The 17,265-nt window shown below is 38.0% G+C and overlaps 1 long non-coding RNA gene across 1 annotated transcript in view; it reads left to right on the forward strand.

Moving 5' to 3' along the window:
* The window catches only part of LOC139127632 (uncharacterized), a 237,155-nt gene extending 234,767 nt beyond the window's left edge, over positions 1 to 2,388 (forward strand). The window contains exon 6 of the long non-coding RNA XR_011551068.1: positions 2,328 to 2,388. This is a non-coding gene — a long non-coding RNA (uncharacterized lncRNA). The remainder of the gene's footprint in view (positions 1 to 2,327) is intronic.
* Positions 2,389 to 17,265: the final 14,877 nt, after the last annotated feature.

The following is a 17,265-nucleotide window of genomic DNA, read 5'->3' on the forward strand; positions in this document are numbered from 1 at the left end:
CATTACTACGTTTAAAAAACGTTGCAAAAATTCCAGCTCTGAGAGATTTATTAAAAATATAAGTCAGAGGAAATACCAGTTCCTCTTCACATTGTTTCAGAATAACACGTGATATATTATTAAATCCACATGCTTTGTTGACATCAGTAGAAAGTAACAATTTCAATACATCATCATAACATGCATAAATATTACTGAGGATGTCATTTTTAACTGGAATTATGTCAGTAAGTGTGGATTATCACATCTGCTAAAAACTGATTCAAAAATACATTTAAACCTTCAGCAATTAAAACTGGCGAGTCGTACACAGTATCAGAGTGTTTCAGTACTTCTGAATAGAGGCAGACTTTGATTTAGTGTAGTGACAAACCCCCAGAAACGTTTGGGATTGTTCCGTACGGACGATTCAATCTCTCCTATGTACTCGCAATATTTGATGTTTTGTGTCTACTCGATTTGCAAACTTTTTAAATCTACGATGGATATCTGACTTCTCTTTAAGCAGAGCAATCAGATCCGCATCAAACCATGGAGGATATCTGCGCCGTCTAAGCTTTATTTTAGGAACACATTCATCTATTGCACTATAAAAAGTGTCGTAAAAACATCTAACACATTGGTCAAGGTCTTCAATGTCAAGCATTGCTGACCATGGTATGCATGACAAAAGAGATTTCAAATGTGTAAAGTCGGCCTTTCTGAACTTGTACACGGATCTTTCGGATTTTAGTGTATGGCGCTTACCAACAAGTTTGAGTTCACAATGAAGAGCGTCATGATTATATTTGACGGCATTCTCGGTTATAATTGTCGTACATGATCCACCAAAGGAAAACACTAAATCCAAAAAGTGATTGTTGCGAGTTCTTTGAGCGTTGAACTGGGTCAAACTGTACTCATTCGTTATATGAATACAACGTTCCGACTGGTGTTCATTCAAGGATATTGGCCGAACAATGGACCATTCGATGTCACAGCGATTGAAATCACCGCAGAGAAATATACAATCTCTGTCGTTATTGATACAGCCGTAAACCAACTCCAGGGACTATTCAAATTGCTCCCATGTGTATTTGTCGGCCCATGTTGGAATATAGACACATCCAATAAATATGCTACAGTTCTTCATATATACCTGCACCCACACATTTTCTAGATCTGTTTCAAATTCATATCGGCGACGAATCTTGTATATATCTTTCGTGGCAATCAATGCTCCACCTCCGTGTTTTTTCTTAGCCGTCGCAGTAGGTTCTGACTTTCTGTCACAAAGGAAAATGTTGTACCCGCAATTAAGGAGGACTTGTGGTAGATTCGGTGTTTACTAGTAAACAGCAACACAAAGTTTTACAGTGGACAGTTTATTATAAATGAGTCATCGTTTATGTAAGGTTATAAATTGTTTATTAAAATTTTCATTTTCCTGTTGCTCGTTATTATGTAATCACAAAGACTGAATAAAATAGAACTTCCATATTTAGAATCATATATATTGCTTGTTGACTATTGTCCAATATATATTTTCGTCTAGTTTAATCGTTGGTGTTGTTAGTCGATATGTTTAACAATTTTTTTCGATTGAACAATTTAGTTTTACTACCTTAACGTTCGCAAGAAATTTTAATGTACAAAAATACTGTCATTTTAGGTTCAAGGACAAGAAATCGACCATTTTTAGGTAGCAATTCTCTAGTAGTTAATAACGTCAGAACACCAGGTCCTGTAAATTATACATTTTCTATAAGCCAAAGTATAGTAACGTAGAATTATGCTAGTCTATTATTCATTATGTATGTATGCATATATCTGTGATGTATGTATGTATGTATGTATGTATGTATGTATGTATGTATGTATGTATGTATGTATGTATGTATGTATGTATGTATGTATGTATGTATGTATGTATGTATGTATGTATGTATGTATGTATGTATGTATGTATGTATGTATGTAATGTTTATGTATATATGTATGTATGTATGTATGTATGTATGTATGTATGTATGTATATATGTATGTATGTATGTATGTATGTATGTATGTATGTATGTATGTATGTATGTATGTATGTATGTATGTATGTATGTATGTATGTATGTATGTATGTATGTATGTATGTATGTATGTATGTATGTATGTATGTATGTATGTATGTATGTATGTATGTATGTATGTATGTATGTATGTATGTATGTATGTATGTATGTATGTATGTATGTATGTATGTACGTACGTACGTACGTACGTACGTACGTACGTACGTACGTATGTATGTACTAGATTTATGGTCAACTCATATATGTTTCTATTTCTGCCAACAGTAATCCATTGTGATGCAAATCTCCAATTACTTGAAAGAGTAATGACGGTGGAGACTGCATGTCGTGACGAAAGAGATAGGAAACATTTTGCACTGCAGAAGGAGAAAGACCAATTTGAGTTTGATAAAAGAAATTTGGAAATATGTCAGTCTAAAATCACAGAATTATATGAGATTGAGAAAAATGACATTGTTAAAAACAAATCTGGTAAAATATCACTGTTAGAAAATGCCTTCGATAAGTGTCAGACAAGGTTATGTCATATTAGTAGCGTCGGCTCATTTTTGAAGATACGGCCACGTTCAAAGGAGGACATTCACTCTTTCATTCAACAAATTAACTCTGGTAAAGTTGATGACAGTCTAAGTGATATTTTAATAACAACAGAAATGAGATCACTTGCGGGGAAATGTGGTTTTGATGTCAAAATCAAGGCGAAAATTGAAGATAAAGAGTATGAAATATTTCAAGGTGAGTATTATTATTAAGTTTTTTTAAGGAATATTAGCGACTGAGAAAATAATCATTTTAAACACAAAGTTACATAAGTTTCAGGCGTGGTTTTGTCTATCAAATTTCCATAATATCGACTTGAGGGTAACATAGTTATTAAGACATTTTTCCTGCCCATGATGCTAAATATATTTGAAATGTTCAAAGAAAATTATACATAAGGCTTGTTTTTCTTGCATGTATGCCGCAATAATAATCACTGCCTGAATCAAGGCTCTCGTGTTCCACGAGGACCAATGGCGCCCGCTGGTGTGCGTGTCGCTTAGCATATTCCTGCCGTATTTTACCTTTTGACTCTTTCTAAACGCTTGATTATGAGGGGACTGCACCTGTAATACTTGCTAGTCAGCAAGCCTCTTTTTTATTGAAAGACCACGAAGAAAACTTCGTGAACAACCCAACATGTAGACTTATTAACCCGACCAAGATCGCAAAGTAAGTAAACAAAATATACTTTGCGCAATCTGCTATGATATTCGATCACTTACGTGTGTGAACCAATAGAGGGATTCTTCAGTCGTAATTGACTTGTTTAGGGGAATAAGGAACACGTCAAAATTTATATTCATTACATTTGCCTTTACCACATGAACCGCCCGTATCTCCACCTGTGTGACGTATACCAGCACAGATAAGAAATCCGTATTACCACTGTTGTACGTCATCCAGCCGGTACTTTTCAGTCTCCGAGATATGGCACCCCCCTCCCCCAACAACAGTCTTGACTGTGTTCGCTTACCCTGAAAAGCCCTGCATATTTTCATATACACTGCTTGTATTTAATTAAATAACATGAAAATGTGGCGTTGTTTAATCAGCTAGTTCAGAATTTGAAAGTTAAGTGTTCAACTCAAAATTCAACTTTTATTCCATTTTTCCCGGGTAAAAATTAACGCGGGAAGACAGCGACACTTTTTGTCGTCTGCAGCTCCGGAGGTTGCGATAGATCTCATACCAGCGGTAGTGTCCAGACGTCCTTCAAGTCGGACGGAGTGGCCTGCTCACTATGGCTCATCAAACTCAAGTCGAACTGGACGAAGACATTTGCGAAATCTTTCGCTTTGCTGAAGAACTCGGCGTGACGAAAACCGATGGGTTTTTACTGAGAAACACTATTGGAACTTTTTTATGATTACAAGATCTTGAGCATTTTGTTGTAGTCTATTTAAAAATCATCAATCTAACAGTGTTTTTGTGTGAAGACGAGGGCAAATTTTATAAATTGTTGATAATTGCACAATCATCAAATACATCTCTAACAAATTTTACATTTTTGTCTAGCTTTTCGCACTCTCAGAAAAGGAGAACCCAGTAAATGTAACTGATTTGTCAATTTTGTTTAGGTTTAAGTGAAAATACAAATTCCCTTTTTCAAGGTTGATTTGTAGGCATTTGCTTTTCTCACCGAACGATGCATGATAACATTTTAAATTTTCGATGGTTAAATGGCCTTCTACCTCTACCAAATCAATTCTGCTGTAGTGTATGTTTTTTTGGTGATCTCTCTTTCAAATGATTTGGTAGATGGTAAGAAAATGACTTGTACATTTATTTATTTCATATACAAGGAAATGAGACCTCGTAAATTTGATAAAACTACCCTTTTTTGTGTGTGTGCTAATTAATGCTGGAAAATTTTTAAAAATCACTGAACTATTTCAGCCCTTCTATTAAAAATGAACTCTCTTTGGTAGATGCAAAGAAATGCAATCAATATCATCTGTCTGTTGAAACCTTAAAATATTAACGGCAAAAACCACGTTTTTGTCTGGAATTTTTAGGGCCTGTACAGAAATGTCTTTGCAGCTTTCACGGACCACTCCGAGGAGACCCTAAACCTGTTAGAGACCACACTGACATGACCTGGAAAATTTCAGGGACCACCCAGATGAGTCCTTGAAACTTTCAGGGACCACCCAGATGTGACCCTGAATCGTTCAAGGACTATCCTGGTGTGACCTCGAAACTTTCAGGGACCACCCGGATGAGTCCTTGAAACTTTCAGGGACCACCCAGATGAGACCCTGAACCTTTCAAGGACTATCCTGATGTGACCTTCGCTCGTCAGCTTGTGCATTCACAAGCATTACTTGGTAAAGCTGACAGGCAGACCAATCACTGAAATGATTTGGTCCAACATCCTGCACATACAGCGTCAATATTCATGACAGTCAAAGTTAAAATTATGTAATGGCTTAACACAGCGTCCTCATCGCTCCCATATGTGACTGGTCAGCCAGCTCCAAAACACGTCTTTGCATATTTATCACGCGACGAGATCTACAAGGCATGTTCTTCTCAGCATAAATGTGATAAACTGGGCAGTGGCTGAACCTTCAGTCGATTTAGACAAGCAGTCCTTGACGATTAATGGTAATTTACTCGCTGGTTGAAGTATGCTGTCACTAGCCTATGCGCCACTGGTCTGAACAATAAACAATTAATTATTCACAAACGATCAGTTCATGATGGCACATTCCATTTAACCTACAGGGGCATCTAGAATTGTGCGACTGTGTAAGGTTCCGGGTAAGGTACGGTACATGTTGCTCTTTTATGCTGTAAAGTTTTCCCACCATTTAAAATACTATGGTTGTATGTTACAGTCTTCATGATTAATTTGGCGATGTAGTCGATGATACTTTTCTCATTAAGCGAGACACTGAATCGTACACCAACTAATATGGTCCTTGCTAATTTACACAGTAAAGGCCACGGGTCACATTGTTTCAAGTCGAGTGTGTAAACAGCGTGATGTTCGAGTGGACTTTGACTACTGCACTAATTCCTTCGTCGGGAAAGGTTGCCAATTCTGAATGTAGGAAGTCCAGTACCCCAATTATTTAATGACAGGACTACATGGAAAGCAACGGATTACTGGATATCTCCGACGAATTTGATGTCTGTTACCACGGTCCTTTGTGGAGTGACACTGACAGTGCTGTTCCCGATCTCGACAATGATGTCAGCAACTGTGATTGAAGTGTGAACATTACTAAGACTATGAGTCCTTGAAACTTTCAGAGACCAACCTGAGGTGCCCCGAATCTTTCAAGGACTATCCTAATGTGACCTTGAATCTTTCAAAAACTGCCATTGCAAGACGAGTCCTTGAAACATTCAGGGACCACCCTGATGTGTCCCTGGATCTTTTAGAGAACACTCTGATGTGACCTTGAAACTTCCAGGGACCACCCGGCTGAGTCCTTGAAACTTTCAGGGACCACCCGGATGAGTCCTTGAAACTTTCAGGGACCAACCTGAGGTAACCCTGAATTTTTCAAGAACTATCCTAATGTGACCTGGAAACTTTCAGAGACCACCCAGATGAGTCCTTGAAACTTTCGGAGACCACCCTGATGTGTCCCTTAATCTTTTAAAGGGACCACTTAGATATGACCCCCTAAACATTTTTAAGGACTGGCCTAGAGGGCACTTTGAAATAGTAAATAACCAATCAGATATGATCCCGAAACCTTCAAATGCATCCAGGTCCTTCAAGAATGTGTATCAATGAGATGAATTATCCTTAAAAATTTGTCAACAAGGATAAATTTACAATTTTTGAAAAGCAGATGGCTTTAAATACTACAATTTTTTGACACTACTTTAACATTTAATGCAATAATTATAGTTTTGATGTTTTCACTTGAAAAATTGATAATTACTAAATGCTTTGAGTAAACCCTCACTTAGACAGCACATTCTGTGACTTTTACTGTTCATCTTATAATCACAAAATAGTTCCAATTGTGTTCGAGGAGGAGCGAATACAACTGGCTCCGACTGTGACCACAGCTCAGCTTCCGACCACGACCCAAAGTTTGAGATACGTCGATTTTTTGGAAATCGACAAAACATCTCGTCGAGGAACAACGTAAGAAATACACCGTAAGAACTACGAGTTGTGCTGTCAACCAGTTTCAAAAATGGATGACAGCAATGCGACAAACTGAGACGAGACCTGTACACGAAATTCCTCCAGTCGAACTGACGGCTACCTCGGCAGTTTTTGTAGGTGTTCGGCGAAAAGACGGTGCGGAATATGAACCTGACACCTTGACATCATATCAGAGGGGAATAGACCGCTACCTCAGTGAGAACGGATACACGTATTCCATCTGTCACGATCTGCAATTTCGACATTCACAGGAAACACTCAAGGCGAAACGTTCCCAGTTAAAATGGCAAGGTAAGGGAAATAAGCCAAACGCTGCTGAAGAGCTCTCCGAACATGAAGAAGATACTCTGTACGAGAAAGGCGTCATAGACACGCACAGCCCGGAAGCGTTGTTGTTTCTTATTTGGTTGAACAAACAAAAGCACTTCGGCTTCCGGGGATGTCAAAAAAGTTCGCAGATGTTTTGGGGTGACGTTGCCTTAAAGAAGACTGTCGACAACATCGAGTATTAAGAGTTTAATGAACGGGTAAACATAACAAGATCGTCCAGCAAAGTTAACGAACAACCGCGGGCGTATCCACTGAAAGCCTTCGCGGCTCCCGATGACCCCACTCGATGTCCCGTATTTGCATACAAACAGTATGCACTCCATCGGCCTCCATCACACCTCGGTAGAGACGCAGATTTTTATCTAGCGATAAATTACAAGTCTGAAACCAATCTCTGGTACAAGCGTCAGCCGATGGTGCAAATAAACTGGACACCATCCTCAGCGCAATGTGTAACAAGGCGGGCATAGCCGGTAAAAAACAAATCATAGCATTCGGCGTTCTACCTTCCGGCGTTTACACGACAGCGGCATTCCACCAACGAAGTTGATGCAACTTTCAGGCCATAGAAACGTCCAAAGCATAAATCATTACGCTGTCAATTCTATGGACGATCAACATCGTATATCAGAGATTTTATCGCGGCCGAGGGGTTCTCGCCTAAGGGACTGGACACAATTACAGGGGGGTGCGGTGTTTTTTGGGGGTGGATCGCCATTTTTCGCGCAAGCATTTTGAAGGGTCATAAAATTTATGCATCCCTATGGGGGAGGGTCACCTTTTTTATGCGTCAAAGCTGAAATTGCATGTGCACGTATTGAAGAATATGGAATACTGAAAAAAGAAAAAATACCTCCTGGCACTTTCATTTTCTGCCATTTCCCTTTGGGCGCAAGTTTAAGGGTATAATAAACAATGTATTGATGATCCAAGCAGCCACACGGATTTAAGTTGTAATTATTTCTCCTTATCAAACCCCTTCTATTGTGCATAACTGTCCCTATTATGACTCTTTCAATAACAATTTGGGAGATCACTTATTTGATATCATTCTCCCATTGGCAATACATTGGGTATAGGTCGGTGTCAAATGTTCATGTCGCTGTATGTACATTTTTTGTTTTTTGAGGACATTGACAGAATACAAACTATTCAGAATAGTGCAAAATGTCATCAATAACAACTGGAAGCTTCAGGTCGAACAACTTTTGAATAACAATTTAGGATCAGATAACCTATGAGTTATTTGTAGTTTCCTCATAGCCTACGTATAGTGAATCAACATTTTGATGAAATTCCAAAATCAAATTTCTTGCACAACCATGGACTTGAAACCACTCTAGTCTAATCATTAACATTAATACTAATAATTAAGTGTACATAAATGCACAGATTTACTTAGTTTTGTATTGGAAAAAAAATATTCATAGTTTTGTCATAGACTGCTATGCATAGTGAATCGCCATTTCAGTGAAATCCAAAATCAAATTTTTGCACAACTATGGATTTGAAACCACTCTGATCTAATCTGACCATTAATACTAATAATTAGGTGTACATAAATGCACAGATTTACTTAGTTTTATATTGGAAAAAAACTTATGTTTTTCAGATCATATTTCTTTTACTGTAAATAAATCTTTTAGAATGCTGGGTTTATAAAACGAAACTCTCAAAATTTTACTCAGGTTCAAACTTTTAAATCTCTTTATAGTTCTCTTGTAAGGAGCTGTCTCGAGTATGGTTCTGTTGTCTGGAACCCTTGGCAAAAATCAGATATGGAATTACTTGAAAATGTTCAACGTAAATTCATAAAATATTTGTGTTTCAAAACACATATTTCATATCATGCTGACCAGTATGAAGCTCTCTGTACCTTGTTCAACTTACCAACTTTGAAGAAACGTCGCTGTTATCTTGATATGATGTTTTTACACAAGTGTGCAACTGGAGTTTATAATTTACCAGATGTTTTATCAAAGCTATGCTTTAATGCACCTGGCACACTTTTGCGCACCTGTCCCACATTCAGACCACCTAATAGCCGTATCAATGTTTTTAAATTTTCTCCTCTTAACAAATGTATGAGTAATTTTAATGACTTGTTTCATAATAATCATAATATTGATATTTTTAATGACTCATTTAAGTCTGACATTAGACAAGTTATTTTTAATGACTGGTCTTGTGTGTTGTTTGCTTTGCTTTTTGTCTGTGTGTGTCCTACACTTGATTTAGTTTTGTAAATATTTTCTGTTTGGTGCTGTCTTGTTCAGTGTTTTTTAACCGTTTTCTTTTGAGCTTTTGAGAAACCTGTAAATGGGACTTGATCCGTAGGATTTCCGAATAAATAAATAAATAAATAAATAAATAAATAAATAAATAAATAAAATAAATATTTATAGTTTTGTCATAGACTTCTATGCATAGTATATCGCCATTTCAGTGAAATTCCAAAATCAAATATTTGGCACAACCATGGACTTTAAACCACTCTGGTCTAATCATGACCATTAATACTAATAATTAGGTGTACATAAATGCACAGATTTACTTAGTTTTGTATTGGAAAAAAATAATAGTTTTGTCATAGACTGCTATGCATAGCCAATCGACATTTCAGTGAAATTCCAAAATCAAATTTTTGCACAACTATGGACTTTAAACCACTCTAGTCTCATCACGACCATTAATACTAATAATTAGGTGTACATAAATGTACAGATTTACTTAGTTTTCAATTGAAAAAAAATATTCTTAGCTTTGTCATAGACTGCTATGCATAGTGAATCGCCATTTCAGTGACATTCCAAAATCAAATTTCTTGCACAACCATGGACTTTAAACCACTCTGGTCTAATCATCAACATTAATACTAATAATTAGGTGTACATTAATGCACAGATTTACCTAGTTTTGTATTGGAAAAAAATTATTCATAGTTTCATCATAGACTGCCATGTATAGTGAATCAACATTTCAGTGATATGCCAAAATGAAATTTCTTGCACAACCATAGACTTGAAACCACTCCAGTCTAATCATGAACATTTATACCAATAATCGAGTGTACATAAATAGGCAGATTTGCCAAGTTCTGTATTTTAAAAACAATTATTCTTAGTTTTGTCATAGACTACAATATATAATGGATGAATTATGCGAAATTCTAAAAACAAAGTTCTTGTACACAGATGCACGTGTTACCACCCTCTTCTGATCAAGTACAATTATGTCAATTATTCAGGGTCCATATATGCACAAAAAGTGCATACTATTAATTGTGAAAGAATTTTTAACAGTTTTGTCATAGACTCCCATGTATAGTGGATCAACATTTTGAGTGAAATTCCAAAATCAAATATCTTGTTCACATGTGCACTTGTAAACAACCCATGCTAAGCAAGTATATTTATATCAGTTATTAAACATCTATAGATGAACAGATATTGCTAGTTTTATATTGGAAAATACACGTTCATAGTTTTCTTATAGTCACTACCATGTATATAGTGAACATTATCGATGAAATCTAAAAATTACATTGCTTGTACAGGCATGCACTTTTTACCTGCCACTTCAAGCAAAGTACATTTACATGAATTATCACACACATATGATTTGACATTTTTTGGACAAAGCGTTATATCAGCCACATTTTGCCTTCCTTTGGGAGGGGGGATTTCAAAGGTATAGCAAGTCAGAAGGGTGGTCTTGAACACATTGCGAGTTTGTTGGGGGGGTATTGAGTAACAGGGGAGGGTCATTTATTTTCATGCACGGATAAGGGGGAGGGTCATTAATTTTGGTGCATGAACTTTTGAAGGGTCACTATTGTTGATGCAGCGGTGTTTCGAAAAACACCCCCTTCTGTAATTTGTGTACAGTCGCTAATGCCTTCTGCTTCGGCTAGAGCACCACCACCACCTCACCACCACCAAGCCGAGTACATGCATCAGAGCAACAGTGACAGTGTGTTATCGGTCACAGACAATGTCCGCGCAGAAGTTGTCGCTTTGACATCAACTCGAGCCCCGGCCGTCGCCAAAAATATCAACAACGTCGTGTCTGCTAGTGAAAATCGTCTTAAAACAGCTACCGGTGGGGGTTTTGGAGGCGCAACCCTGAACAACTGTAAAATAAACGTTGCAATCAACATAGGTGCATCGAGGTCTCCAGCACGAAAACGCCGAAGAGTTGCTGTCATTTATGACAGTAGCGACGACAGCAGTCAAAGTCAGCCCAGCTAAAATCTCAGTTGGCTGCAAAAACAGTCCTTTTCAGGACTAGCAATCCATACCATAAACGGCCCTTTTCAGGGCCACCAAATCCTCAAGAAAGAGAACTACCGCTACGTTTATTTGTCCCCGTAATATTTATTTTTGATCTTCATTTGCTATGGGCACGTACAGGACCCACAGCGCGACAAAATGATTAACATATTTGTCCTGAAAGTATCATGCCCACATAACTGATCTCGATATTGTGATTGGTAGTAATGACGCAAAAAGTATTAAACTTCCAAATAAATTGGATTTATGAATGAAAGCGCTCATAGTTTATTTGCATATCTCGTCGGCGATGCACTTATCTTATATACAAACAAAGTAGTTCCATTGCAGAAAATTAGCGTTCGCTTGGTCAGTTTAGCAAGCTAATAAAATAATAATATCTCCCATTTTTTAACGAAAAGTAAGAAGACTGTTCATGTGATAAATATATAATCCCATGGTATTTTTCTCTGTTTGACGTCATCGTATACTCGTGTTTTTTTTTGCGGAGCCGCACAACTTTCGCCTTCGACTCGAAGTTGTACGGCTCCGCGAAAAACACGAGTATTAACGATGACGTCAAACAGAGAAAAATACCATGGATTATATATAATTGTCAACTTCTATACACCTAATACGGAAAATATCTTTCGCAAACCCCTTTATTTTATAAGGAATACACTTTGATTTCTTATATAAAGTGGTTCATATCATACTGCACTCAAGAAAGACCCCCTTCTTTGACGACATTACTCACATAGATTAAAAGACAGAATATGAGGTTATTACGAAAATACCACAAAGGATGCACGAGGACATTGGCGCAGCGTATCGCCGACGCGAAGCGGAGGGCGATGCGCTGCGCCAATGTCCGAGTGCATCCTTTGTGGTATTTTCGTGATAACCTTATTATTATACATCTTACATTCGTGACTTGGGCATCAAATTGTCATAGTAGTGACCATATTCATGCAATGTCGACAATTTTTCTTCCGATTTTATCGCACCAGTATGGAACACCATCTCGGACGCGCTTCTGCATTTTTGGAGTGTGTGTACAACACACGTACGTACGTATAGAGCGAGCGCGAGACATGTTCTTGCACTCGTCCAATGGGTCCCTTGAAACCGTTCAACAGTGAACGCGCAGGTACAGCCGTAGGAGATGGGGCGCCTGGAAACCGCTCGTGTTATGGAACGGGCGTTCCGTATGGCTTTTTAACTCACGCAAAATTCTATTGTTCTCGATGGTAGATGTATAATAATATGAGGTTATTAAGAAAATACCGCAAAGGATGCACAAGGACATTGGCGCAGCGTATCGCCCGACGCGAAGCGGAGGGCGATGCGATGCGATGCGGTATTTTCGTAATAAGCTTATTATTATACATCTTACATTCCTGATCGGGACATCAAAATGTCGGAGTAGTGACCTTTTTCGTGCAATGTCAAGAATTTTTCTTCCGATTTTATCGCGCCAGTGTGGAACGCTAACTCGGACGCGCTTCTGCAAGTTTGGAGTGTGTGAACTACACACATACGTACGCACTCTCGGAACCAGAGTTCTTATCACGCGTACGCTAATAAGTATCTCTGGCACAGGCAGATTAATATTCATGTGACCTCGAGGTCATTGGAACGTCAATGAACTACTTTTCACCTGTTGCGCACTGTAACTATGGTATTGCCACAATAACGCGCGGCAGTTCGAATTTGCTCCAGCACGCGCACAGTTATCTACAAATTCAAATAAAAACGCCATTTTGTCTTTTCAGTGTTTATTTATTGTTCTTTCTTGAGTATTCATATATACGGCCTTGATAAATAACTTCGAGTGCAGGAGAGGTCACAATTCAAGAAAATACATCATCAGCAGACGATACAGGGGATTCGCCAAAAGGTCAAACAGGTTCAAAGCTTTGTTTCTTCCCAAATAATTACACTATTTAAAAGTAGTTCCAAAGCTATTATATGTTTCCAGTTCATGTTTTGCTATAAACTTAAAGTAATTAGTTTTCAAACCGATGAACATTTTTGCATGGAGGATGGACTTTGTATTTTGAGCGAGTTCGTCACAGTGTCGGTTTTCGAGCTGACTTCCGGTTTGCGGATCGGTATGTGGTGATTTACCAGGTAAACAAGACACCTGTGGCAGAGTCATTATCGGCGACAGCGCAAGGAATTGTGGGAAATACACGTCTATAAGAACTCTGCGCTGGAGACTGATACGTACGTACAGAGCGCGCTAGACTTGTTCCGGCACTCGTCCCAGGTGTCCATTGAAACCGTTCTACAGTGAACGCGCAGATACAGCCGCAGGGAATGGGGCGCCTTGAAACCGTACATGTTACGGAACGGGCGCGCGTTCCGTACGGCTTTTTTAGCGCACGCTAAATTCTATTGTTCTCGATGGTAGATGTATAATAATAAGGTTTATTTGATGTCGCAATAGGGAGCTTCTACAGTGCTGAGATATGAAAATGGTGGGTCTGTATATCCTTAGCACATTCCCCAAGGAGTGTGATAAAGATGGAATTGGCTTATACCTGGATGACGGGCTTGGTGTACTAAAATATCGGCATTTCTGTTTCTGTTCTTAAGGTAGATTGCGGCTAACAGTGACTTTAATAAGGATTTTTCTTAAACTTTAAGGAGATGTCTGGGATGAGATGAAATGTTAAAAAATAAGAATAAAAGATGGGGTCCCCATGCACATTTTGGAGATATGGCGCCCTTTATGTTGTCCCGCGAAAACATTTAGCTGAAATTGGTTAAAATGTATTATTCGATTAACTAGTGTTATTGAATAATAAAACTGAAATGTAGTAAAAACAATTTGACAGATTTTATACAACACAAGTCCCTGTATTGTAATGTATTAGTTTTGTGATCTACTTTTAAGAATATCAGAAAATATAGCTACGTTTCCATGAATAGTGCTTTTATAGAAGAGCAAAGTTTGGCCAAATTTTGATATTTTCATTACAAATGTCATGATCTGAAATCTGATCTTTAAATTAAGCCCAACAATATATAGATTTCGATTCAAACGAAAAAATCGGGGTCACCACACAATTTTTTGAGATATGGGCATTTCTAGTACAAAAAATGTTACACTGAAGCGCCCTCTAGCGACAGATCCCTTTTTAGTTTGATATATACGAAATTTGTTAATAGGTATTTAATAAAGTTGAGTTCACTTAAATACTGCAAATAATCCCACATTTGTCACACTTAAAACGGGCCTGTTACACAAAGGTTTCTATCTTGGTGTGAACTATTTTTACAAACCAGATTGAAATTCGCACCTCAAAGTAATTGTATGCCATATGGCGACAAAAGACCACTTCCAGAAAGAACGCTCGCGGAAAGAACGTTCGTACACGTGCGCAGATACGATGCGCAGTACGAAAATTCGCATTACCTGCAACCTACTTAACATTTAAATTACCATACCAGCAGACCATGGAAAAGTGCAAATACTTTCAATAAAATATTTATGAAATAACGTCATCAGACACTTATTTACATTCAATCAGTTCAACTTGCTCAGGAAAAACAAACGTTGTTGACCTTTAATACAAATAGCCTCGACATTTTCATCCCAGCATAACTTATTATCCACTGTAGAACCAAGATAGTGGATCTCAATTTCCGAGCCGTCTATGACTTTTGGTTCCGGAGAAGATTTGTCCTTCTGAAATCAATACACAATTCTGTTTTACCAACACTCAATTGTGAAAAGATCTATCACACCATGCAATAAAATCATGTACTATGGGACCGTGGCCGGTCTCACAATTTTTCAATAAACTGGCAATAGCCGAGTTGTCGGCATACTTCAGAATATGTCTATTCACATGTTGACTTCTACAGTCGTCAGTGTACAATATGTATGACATGGGAGATGGAGCACAACCTTGCGGTTAACCCGTAGAAGTAAAGCACATTTGTTGACATACACCTGTTGACCCTCACACACTGAGATCTTGTTAAAAAATCTAAAATCCACCCGACTAATTTAAAATGCAAATTGAAACGTGACATGAGTTTCTCGGCGAGCAGGTGCGGTTGAATGGTGTTAAATGCCAAGGAAAAGTCAACGAAAAGGATGAGTGCATGTGTTTTGTTGCCCTCCAGATGTTGTAAATAAAATTTAACAGGGTAAGGGTGGCATCTTCAACTCCCGTCCTGACCTATATGCAATTTTAAAGGGTCTAGCAAAACTTGGATTTTCTCCAGAATTTTGACTTTGATTAACTTTTCAAACGATATTATGGAAATAGAAGTGAGGGCAACGGGCCTGAAATCATTGAGAACTTCGGGACACTTTTCCTTGCAACAGGAACAATCACAGCCGCTTCCAGAGCTTTAGAAGTATTTGTGAGGTCAAGGGACAGCTGGAAAATGCTTTGAAATATCTCACACAGCTGCTCTGCACAAAATTTCAATACATGGCCACTAATATTATTGGGGCCTGGGCTTTTCCGAATTTTATTGCTCTGCAGAGATTTGAATCACTCTCTTTATTGATCAATATTCTATCATTGGTAACAACTTTATGTCGAATGTTCCTGTGTTCATTTCGGAAATCGGTGGGCATTAAATCTAACATAGAATGTATTTAACTTTTCGGAGAGTTCAGAGTCACTACACTTGATGTTGTCCTATTTGAATCCCCATTTCTACTGGTCTGTTTTTCCAACCAGCCATTGCTTTTGTACAATCTTTCAATGTCACTACAACAGTCTATGAACATATTCCAGTCTTTACAATCAAAACAATCACACTAACAAACACTGTATGCCCACTGGATAAAATCCTTGGTATACGTTCAGTATGTTTACGTATATCTTTGTATGAAACAATATTAATTGCATACTTAACGTATACCTTTGTATATGGAACATCATAATACGTTGATATACGTAGCGTATATCTTAAAAGATCATGAGAATACGTAATGTAGATCTTTGCACACCAAGTGTACACTTTAGCTTTTGCATATTTTAGTGGTATACGTGTGTGTATACTTAACGTATTTTACACATATACAGAATTTGTATAGTGTATATATTGTTGCATATGAAGCATTTTGCCCAGTGGCTGTCAATTGTCCAATCACATAGGTTTCTTCTCTGTGGTTTCATACTCCGTAGTTTTAACTTATAAACTGGTATGAGACAGACAGTGTTATGATACGCTGAGCCGAGGGGAAGTTTAGCAATGAACTTGTAAGCACGAGTAATCGATCCATAACAAAGATCAATAGTCTTGTTGAATCTTGACTTGACTGACTGCATGAAGGTAACGATTACTTCAGGGAACACTGATTAAAGTCCCCAAGTATCAAATTTGGAGCATCTGGGGAGATTGACTGAAGTTTTTGAGTCACATGGAAGATCACGTCTGTAGCTTTGTTAACATTTGCCTTCGGATGAATGTAGACAACAGTGACGAATAGTTGAGGAAATTCGCGGGGAAGGTAGAATGGTCGTAGAGAGACAGATAACAGCTCTATATCAGATGTACAAATACTTTCCCTGATGATAACATTATTGCACCAACGATCATTCACATACAGACAAACACCACCACCCCGTGCCTTGCTGGTCACGTCTTTGTCGCGATCAAGTCGGAACGGATGTCCGAAACCATTTATTACTAGCTCTGAATCGGCTACGTTGTCATTTAGCCATGTTTCTGTGAAAGCCATTAGACAAGCATCTCTGTACTCCGGTTGAAATCGCACCACAGCCTGTAGTTTATCGGTTTCTCTTGTTAATGAAACAATAATGGGCAGAGGAATGCGACGAAGTCCCTGTTTTTTCAATCTCTTGCGGATACCTCCTCTCTTACCTCTCTTTCTCAATCTTGATTTACCGTCTCCAGATTTACTATCTGCATGAAAGTTACTGTTGGC

This window comes from Ptychodera flava, unplaced genomic scaffold (genome assembly GCF_041260155.1).
Source record: "Ptychodera flava strain L36383 unplaced genomic scaffold, AS_Pfla_20210202 Scaffold_34__1_contigs__length_2629520_pilon, whole genome shotgun sequence".
NCBI classification, from domain to species: Eukaryota; Metazoa; Hemichordata; class Enteropneusta; family Ptychoderidae; genus Ptychodera; species Ptychodera flava.